Here is an 8,075-nt window from a genome sequence, read left to right on the forward strand (position 1 = left end):
CTGCTGCTGGTGGTAATTATTTGTGAACTTAGTCATTGTAGAAAGTCAGCCTGGGAAATTTATATTGAAATAACCTCTGTTATCTTTGTAACTGACTATCTAGGAATACAAGTACTTGATTTTTACAAAAAGAATTGTAAAGCAAATATTTTCTAAGTGAACTTTTAAAGACATATGATAGAATCCAAAATAGTGTTTACTTCTGGGAGGGATGTTGATTGACAATGGACGTGAGAGAATCTTCTGAAATGATGGTATTTTTCTATATTTAAATGTGTGTTGTGGTTATGCAACTGGGAGGCTCATCACGTTGGGCACTTAAGCTTAGAACTCTTTATATGTCTCACTCTATGTATTGTCTTTTATAATTAAGAAACCTAAAAATCAGAATAGGAAAGACAGCATCATGAAATCAATCATTATTTTTGAAACTCTGCTATGTAACTATTTTGAGTTATAAAGATGTGATAGTCACTGATATCCGAATTTATAATCTAGACAATAAATATTAAAGATTTGGATGCCCATTAAGATTTTAAATACATAGAACTGTATGATGGCATACATTTATATTTGAAAGGTTAAAGTTTTCTGTAAAATTCTCATATTGATTAGATATAAGCTTTCGGTTTGTCATTAAATCTTTAATTGCATTCATATATGTGAGATGATAACTTCTACTTGCATGTATAAGAAATGAAGTCATCTGTGGGGTATATGTAAATGCTCTAACCATGTCATTTTTATGCTGTTTGAGTCTGTTAGAATCTTTAACAGCAAACTTTTATTTAGACCTATATAGAGATGATAATTAAACACAAGTTCTATTTTCCCATCTTTAACTTAAACCAGTATTATATACATTCTACTCATGGTTGTTTTTCATTGGGCACAACATGTTTAGTTAAAAAACAAAACAAACAAAAAATAACTCCTTTATCAAAGACTACAGCACATTACTTCACATTAATCAAGTACAAGTACTCCCTTTTCCTTCGTCAAAGCTCACCTTTACCTCTGTGAAGCATTATGTATTTCTTCTGTTTCCTTTTAGTCTCCCATAAAGACTTTGTTTAACCTTGACAGTATAACATTTCTCAGGCGTTGCTGATCTTCCTTACTTATGTATATATTTTTCTCACCTATCAATTGTGAGCTTGGTGAAAGACATAATCACATTTTTTTACTGTCAAAAGAGTATAGTACAATACCTTAAATTCAATAACCAGTTGAAATCTGTCTCAAAGTCAGGTGCTTGTAGATGATACTAATTTCGACACTAAAATAACATTCTTTCATTATTATTCCTCTAGGTATATGGTAGGATAAATAACAACTGCCATTTAATTAATCTGGTAAGTGCCATTACTAACTGGTTTATAGGGTCCTTTGGTTCCAGGGACAGACAAGGAAAGTGAAATTACTTACCTATTTATCCCTTTCTGCCAATGCCTTTAAATGGTTTTTCAAAGACCCTACCTTTCCCCACAAGCTTCTTCTCATCCGTCTCTTAGTCTCAGCAATTGACTTTGCTTCCTATCTTATAGAAAAAAAAAAAAAAGTCAAGGATGTTTGATCTTTCCTCTTCTTATATTATAAATGTATTTCAACTCAAATCCAGCCTTAACCTTTCCCATCCCTATCTATGAAAAATGTCTCTCTTATCAAAGCTAATATCTCTATCTTGTGTCTTTTCTGAGACCTTCCTCCCGTGGTTATTTATTCTTTCCAATATCTTTAATGCCCCTTCTCCTACATCCATAAGCATGGTTGTGCCCCATCCTAAAACATAAAATTGCTTGTAGGTTAGGATTCTATCTATAACTTATCATCTCTGATTCTACAAAATGTAGTGTAAACCAGGGATCAACAAACTTTCTCTTAAAACCTAGATAGTAAATGTTTTAGCCTTTGCAGGTAGGTCATAGTCACTGCTCCTACTTAACTCAGTAGTTGGGGCATAACTGTTTATCTTGTCCTCCACTGTCATCCAAGTCTAACTATTTATTTTCTCTATCCTGATTAGTACAATAATCCCTTGACTCCTTTATCTCTCTGTAGAGGTTTCTCATTGTTCAATATCTCCCTCTTAAGTTTTTACTTTTTAACATTGCTGGTGATATTTTTGCAAATTGTAAACATTATACAAATCCATGCCTATAATTAGTTAATAGATTATCCTTGAGAATAAAATACTGACTCAACCCAGAGAGAGAAGGGGTAATATTTCCTGATATTATTCTTGTCCATTTATTCTAGCTCCTCTCCGGATATTCTGGACTTCTTGTAACAATCCAAAAGTTGCTTCAATTACTGCTGTATGCTTTCTTACTTCTATATGTTTTGTTTTTTTCAGATTTTTACAATGTATATTTATTTATTTATTTAGTTAGTTATTTAGTTAATTAGTTAGTTAGTTAGTTTTATAATGGTGATATTGGTTAATAAAATCCAGTAAGTTTCAGGTGTACAATTAAACAGTAAGCCATATATATATACATTGCATTGTGTGTTCACCTCCCATAGCTAGATTTCTCTCTGTTACCACATATTTGACCCTTTTTGCTTCATCTACATCCTCCTCCCCTCCACTTTCTGATAAGCTTCTGATAGTCTCTTGTCCATGTTCATGAGTCTCTGTTTGTTTGTCCTCTTTGTTTGTTGCTTTTATCCTACATATAAGTGATATCATGTGGTTTTCAACTTTTTTTGAGTTATTTTGTTTAGCACGATTATATATATATATGTAGGCCAGATATTTTCATTTTATAAGCTACAGTGTGTGTGTGTATATATATATATTAGCCAGGCTAATATATAATATATATATATATTAGCCAGGTGTCTTCATTTTATTAGCTACAGTATAGACCCTAGAGCTGTCTCATTCCTTCCGCTCCTCTCCCCCACCCCAGAATCCCCTGCTTTTGCTGCCTTCCCAGAATCCCCTGTTTTTGCTGCCTGGGCCTGCTGGAACTCCTGCTTTTGGTGAGCAAGGGTCTTCCTCTGTTGCTCTGACTGCCACTCGAGGTCCCGGAACTGGAATTCATAATGCTTAATTTCAGCTGTGATATAGTCCAGCCTCTTCCTCACTGTAACCCAAGCCTCCCCTAGCTCCTGTTTGACCAGCACAGGGCCCAGAAGTTTAAAAACTACGTTGGACCCAGCCAGCAGGGCCAGTTCCTCCTTCATGATATTATTTTCTGTTAGTTGTGCTTCAAGCTTCTGCCACCCTGACATGAATTTACTCAAGTCCTTTTGAGGCTGTTTTTTCTCCACTTTTCCTGGTAGCTTCTTCTAGATCAGCTTAGCCATGGCAGAGATGAAAGCATTCTCCCTTCAGTATTCATAAACTCGGAAGCTGATTATATGCTTTTAACTAGGCTATTTCCTCTTTCTGTATAGTCTCATCTACCCAACTATAACTTTTAATTCTCTATGCAAGGATGTAGAAACACTTAGCTTTCTGTGTTAAGAAGTTCTTTTAGGACTTGTACATTACTGATCATGTTGTATTTTACTTCTCTCAGTGCAGTATATTGAATATATAAACTCAAAGACATACAGCAACACTGTTGCAAACCATGCAGTACTGAATCATGTTTAGCAACACATGACTCCAACCCTCTTGATGTTGTGAGTCATCTGGATTTTCTAGCAGCTTTCTCAGCTTCTGTCTCATTTTCAACACCATAAGAATCAATGACTCACTTACATGGCCTCAAGAAGCTGCAAGAAACTGAACAATGGGAATCTTCTTATCTGTAGTTGCAAACCTTTTTCCTTCTTCGCATGGTCTGTTCCAGCAAGACTACTGCCTTGAGAAATAGTCAGACAAAAAACTGGCAGCATGTCGAGTTCTTCCAAGAACTTCCTCTTCATGTAGTTCAATAGTGACAACAAGGAAGATCTTTGGGTTTCTCCAGCTCATCCAGAATCTAGACCAAAAGTGAGATGCTAGTATGTCTTTCTCGTAGCTCCTTCCAGTTCTTTCTAGCAACTCTTTTGGGAGTCGCTTCCTGGAATATAGCCTGAGATCTAGTCTTTAATTCACAGACAACAAAATAATCCTCAGTTTATATTCTACTACACCTTAAAGACCGTCTTTAAGCCAATTCCACACTTACAACCTTGACTCTCTCTTTAGCCCTGGACCCATTTATTATAATAAATATTAGGAATCTTCACTTGAACGGTCACCTAATTCCCAAACTCCACTAGATCCACATAGTTTATCAAACCAGAAATCTGGGTATCGACTTCAAATTTTCTTTATCTCTCACCGTCATTCTCTCCAATCAATCACTAACTCTTGTCCTGCAGCTATTAAATATATCTCAATTCCATCTACTTTAGTTTATTTGTATGCCAAACCTCAACTCAAAATCATTTCTCACTTGGATTATTGTAATTATTTACTAAGTGGTCTCTCTGGTGACAATTTTATACTTTTTAAATCTATTCTCCATACTATAGACAGAATAACTTTTCTAAAAAAGCACATTGAATGTCTGCATATGTCTTATTGGAACAATTCTAATGTGACCTTGCTTATCTCTTAACCTTATTCCCTAACATTTATTTCACTTTCTGCCTCTATATTTACATTCCCTCGGAACCATGGTTTCACCAGCATCTACAGACTTCTAGTTTCCATTTTCTTGACTGCTTCTGTCAGGGTCTTTGCATAAACCATTTATTCTGCTTAGACTATCCCTTCACCTTTTCTCTAACCCAACTTCTCTCCTTCAATAACCAAATCTTACTCATGTTCCTCATGATCTTTCCCTGAACTACCAAGACAGTTCTGTATACCTCTTGAAAGTCTTTATATAACCCTTCACTTTCCTTTGTCACCCATATTGTAAACAGCTGCTTATTGGTCTGTATACTTCTCTAGACATTAAGTTCCATGATGACAAAACTGTGACTTGTTTTTAATTCTATATCAAGAGCTTATTACATAGTAACTGATTAAACTAAGATAAATGAATAAATAAAAGAAAAATTACTGTGTTGATGAAAAATTAAAAACAGATTTGAGAGGTATTAGAGCATCATAAATATTTCAGGAAGAAGCTATCTTCAAACTGCCCATTCTCCTACTTGATAGAATAAAAGATCATATAAATTGGGTTAACAAACAGATAAACTATTTATTGACTATCGAACTCTATATGGAATTTATAAATATAGTTCAAGCCTTTGTATAGCAAAGTGTATTGTTTAACATTATAATCTTTTTCATTTTAAAGGTCCTATACTTTTTTTGAGGACCAATTTTTTTATGGATTTCTCCGTAATTATTTGAATTTTTCAACACGTTAAGCAGAGATATCTGGGTTTAAAATTAGAGAAGAATTTTTCTAGAATAGAAAAAAAACTAGGAAAAGACAATGAAAACATTCACAAAGAAGTGGACTACAGAATTTCTGTAGTGCCATGACTCGATTGAAAAACTTAACGTTAAAAAAAAAAAACTGTTACTAATATAGTTTTCTGTTTGGCAGTACAATTATTTGAATATCATCAGAATCTGTAAAAGAAAATTAGAAAATGCAATGCTGCAGATCCTTCATTTGTTGAGTAATTTTAAAGTAAGAACAACAAAGCACATGATACAAGCTTATTTAAATACTGAATAAGTCTATTAAATATTGCTTAATTTTTAAAAGTTTATTAATAAAGTTAATCCTGGAAACCCATATTAGTGTTTCTGCATTCTCTTTCTGCCAACAAATATGCAAGGATAAAAGGAAGGTATACATTCTCTCTGTTTGCTACACATGAATTTAAATATATATATATATCCATATAAAAACTTTTACTGGTTTAGTTTCAAGGAATTTGCTGCTTACTTATTTACTACTTGAAAAATATTTATAATATATCTTCCTTGTTTTTTATAGACTTAAAATATTTGAAAACAAGCATTCTAGTTTACTTTTCTACTCAGATCTTCCTTGGTTTTCAATTCATTTTCTCCTCATCTCTGAAAGCATCAGTGCTAAATGAGAGTGGATTTTAAGTTGTCAATAAAACACACATACACAGATAGAAAAGTGTTTGTCATCTATATACATGATTTACTGACTAAAAATTTAACATTCACTGGTTAACACTCTAAAAGAAAAGAATTCATTTATAGAAAGGCATTCAGAGTTGCTAGCTAGAACTGTATTTTCTTACCATCTCATTTAATGTATTAGGATGAAATGGTAATGAGAATAATAGAAGGGAAAAAATGTAGTTTAGGGTGACAAGATGATTAGTATGCTGTACATCAGGAAGTCTGCTTCAAAAACTGGCTTTCATAATGTTGAGGAAGGAGTATATAATTATAGTCATCTGGGTATCCAAAAATACCAGGCCCATGAAAACAGGCACCTATTACATCTAACTAGGTACCCAAGGAATTAGTAGATAGGAGACAATAGTACTGAGTGTAATCCTTTCTTAACTCTGTTAAAGAATATTTCATTTACTTGAATGCAATAATGAAGATTTAGATAATTCTTTTCCAGAGTCAAAACTAAGTTCTCATGTTTCATACACCTATAACAGAGGAATATAGTTTAACATGAGAAGATTGGAGGGATGACTGCTTAGAGAGGCTTCAGTGGAAGATAAAAATGGAACCCTAGCAAGCAAAGGGAAAAACATTGACATCAATAGTAAAGACAAAAATAGGAAAACAAACAAACATGAATAATGAATAAGAGAAAAGGTCTTTGCCGGAGGTTAGGGGGTAAGAGTATCTTAGTAAAATATATTTCTTAGTAGAATGTAACTGAAATCTCAGAATAACTCAAGGAACAAAGCACACAGCCGAAGATGTGATACAAACGATCCTCCATGCACACAATAAATCCTAAAAAGATAATCCAGATGGCCAGATTTTTCATTACCTAGTGGAAATAGCAAATACTGTGCATTTGGATGTGGGTGGCAATTTAAGCACAGACTTCTTGTTAATTAACTTTATTTTCCGATTGTTTTTTGGTCTTATCTGGGAGATATCTGTCACCAACTCTTTTGATTATAGAAGATAGTTTATTTCTCAGAACAATATGATTTGTAAGAAACACCTGAAAGAAGATTCTAAAATTTTTTAGTTTGCTATAGAATATTGGTCATGATTTGGATAAAACTTCATATGAGTTCTCTGCCTACATTTTATCTTCTGGGCGGGAGCCAGAGTTTATGTTACAATGACTTCATACTACACAGGGCATATGTTAATTTCTGCAGTGGTTAAGCTGAATCCTTCACTAGTCTTGAATTGAAGTAAGTACTGCACATCCCTCTCTTTGGATAGAGGAGTTGATGGGGATTACAACAGAGATGTCTCCAAAATCGCACATAGAGATTTCCTCCTCATAGCATCTCCTCTTTCACCTTACACTTAAACTGGCTGAGAGGTATACCAATTGTAAAACTAGTTTTTGCCATTTCCTTGGAAATTTCTGTAGTTTAGTTGAACATCAAAGTTTAATAAGCATTATCTTGTTTGTGTTAGATAAAATTTCAATAAGAATTCATTATTAAATAGTTTGGGTATAGAATTATTAGATTTGAAATAATAATCTTTGAGAATAATTAATATCCTTTAGTGTATCCATGAAAATTAATAAATTTTGAGAAATTTGAAGCAATTGTTTTTTTTCTTTTTCATCTTGCTTCTAATCTTGCCATTAGGTCATTTCTACATTCCAGGACCAGTGTGATTGTTATTTTTGTGTGTGTGTGTATTTTTTATCCTACAAGCTTTTAAACTTACTTCCTTTGTAGTTCTTTAAACTATATATTATGTTCCTTGGTATGGATAATGTTTTCCTTCATTACTTCAGTTCTGGAAAATTTAATTATAAAATAGTATTCATTATTTTTTGCCCTTACATTTGTTTTTTTCTTTTTGCAAAGACTGATAATGAATGTTAAGACTTAAAGATCAATGCTCTAATTTTCTATTTTCTAACTCCTTATTATTTTGTTCCAACTTGTAGATTATTTCTTCAAACTTATCTTTCTATCTTTTAAGCTTTAAAAGTTTGCTCTCATGTTTTTTTTTTTTT

The 8,075-nt window shown here is 33.1% G+C and overlaps 1 pseudogene; it reads right to left on the reverse strand.

Moving 5' to 3' along the window:
• Positions 1-2,859: 2,859 nt before the first annotated feature.
• Positions 2,860-3,315, reverse strand: LOC120597112 (prefoldin subunit 6-like; annotated as a pseudogene).
• Positions 3,316-8,075: the final 4,760 nt, after the last annotated feature.

Source organism: Pteropus medius, unplaced genomic scaffold (genome assembly GCF_902729225.1).
Source record: "Pteropus medius unplaced genomic scaffold, Ma_sr-lr_union100, whole genome shotgun sequence".
Classification (NCBI taxonomy): Eukaryota; Metazoa; Chordata; class Mammalia; order Chiroptera; family Pteropodidae; genus Pteropus; species Pteropus medius.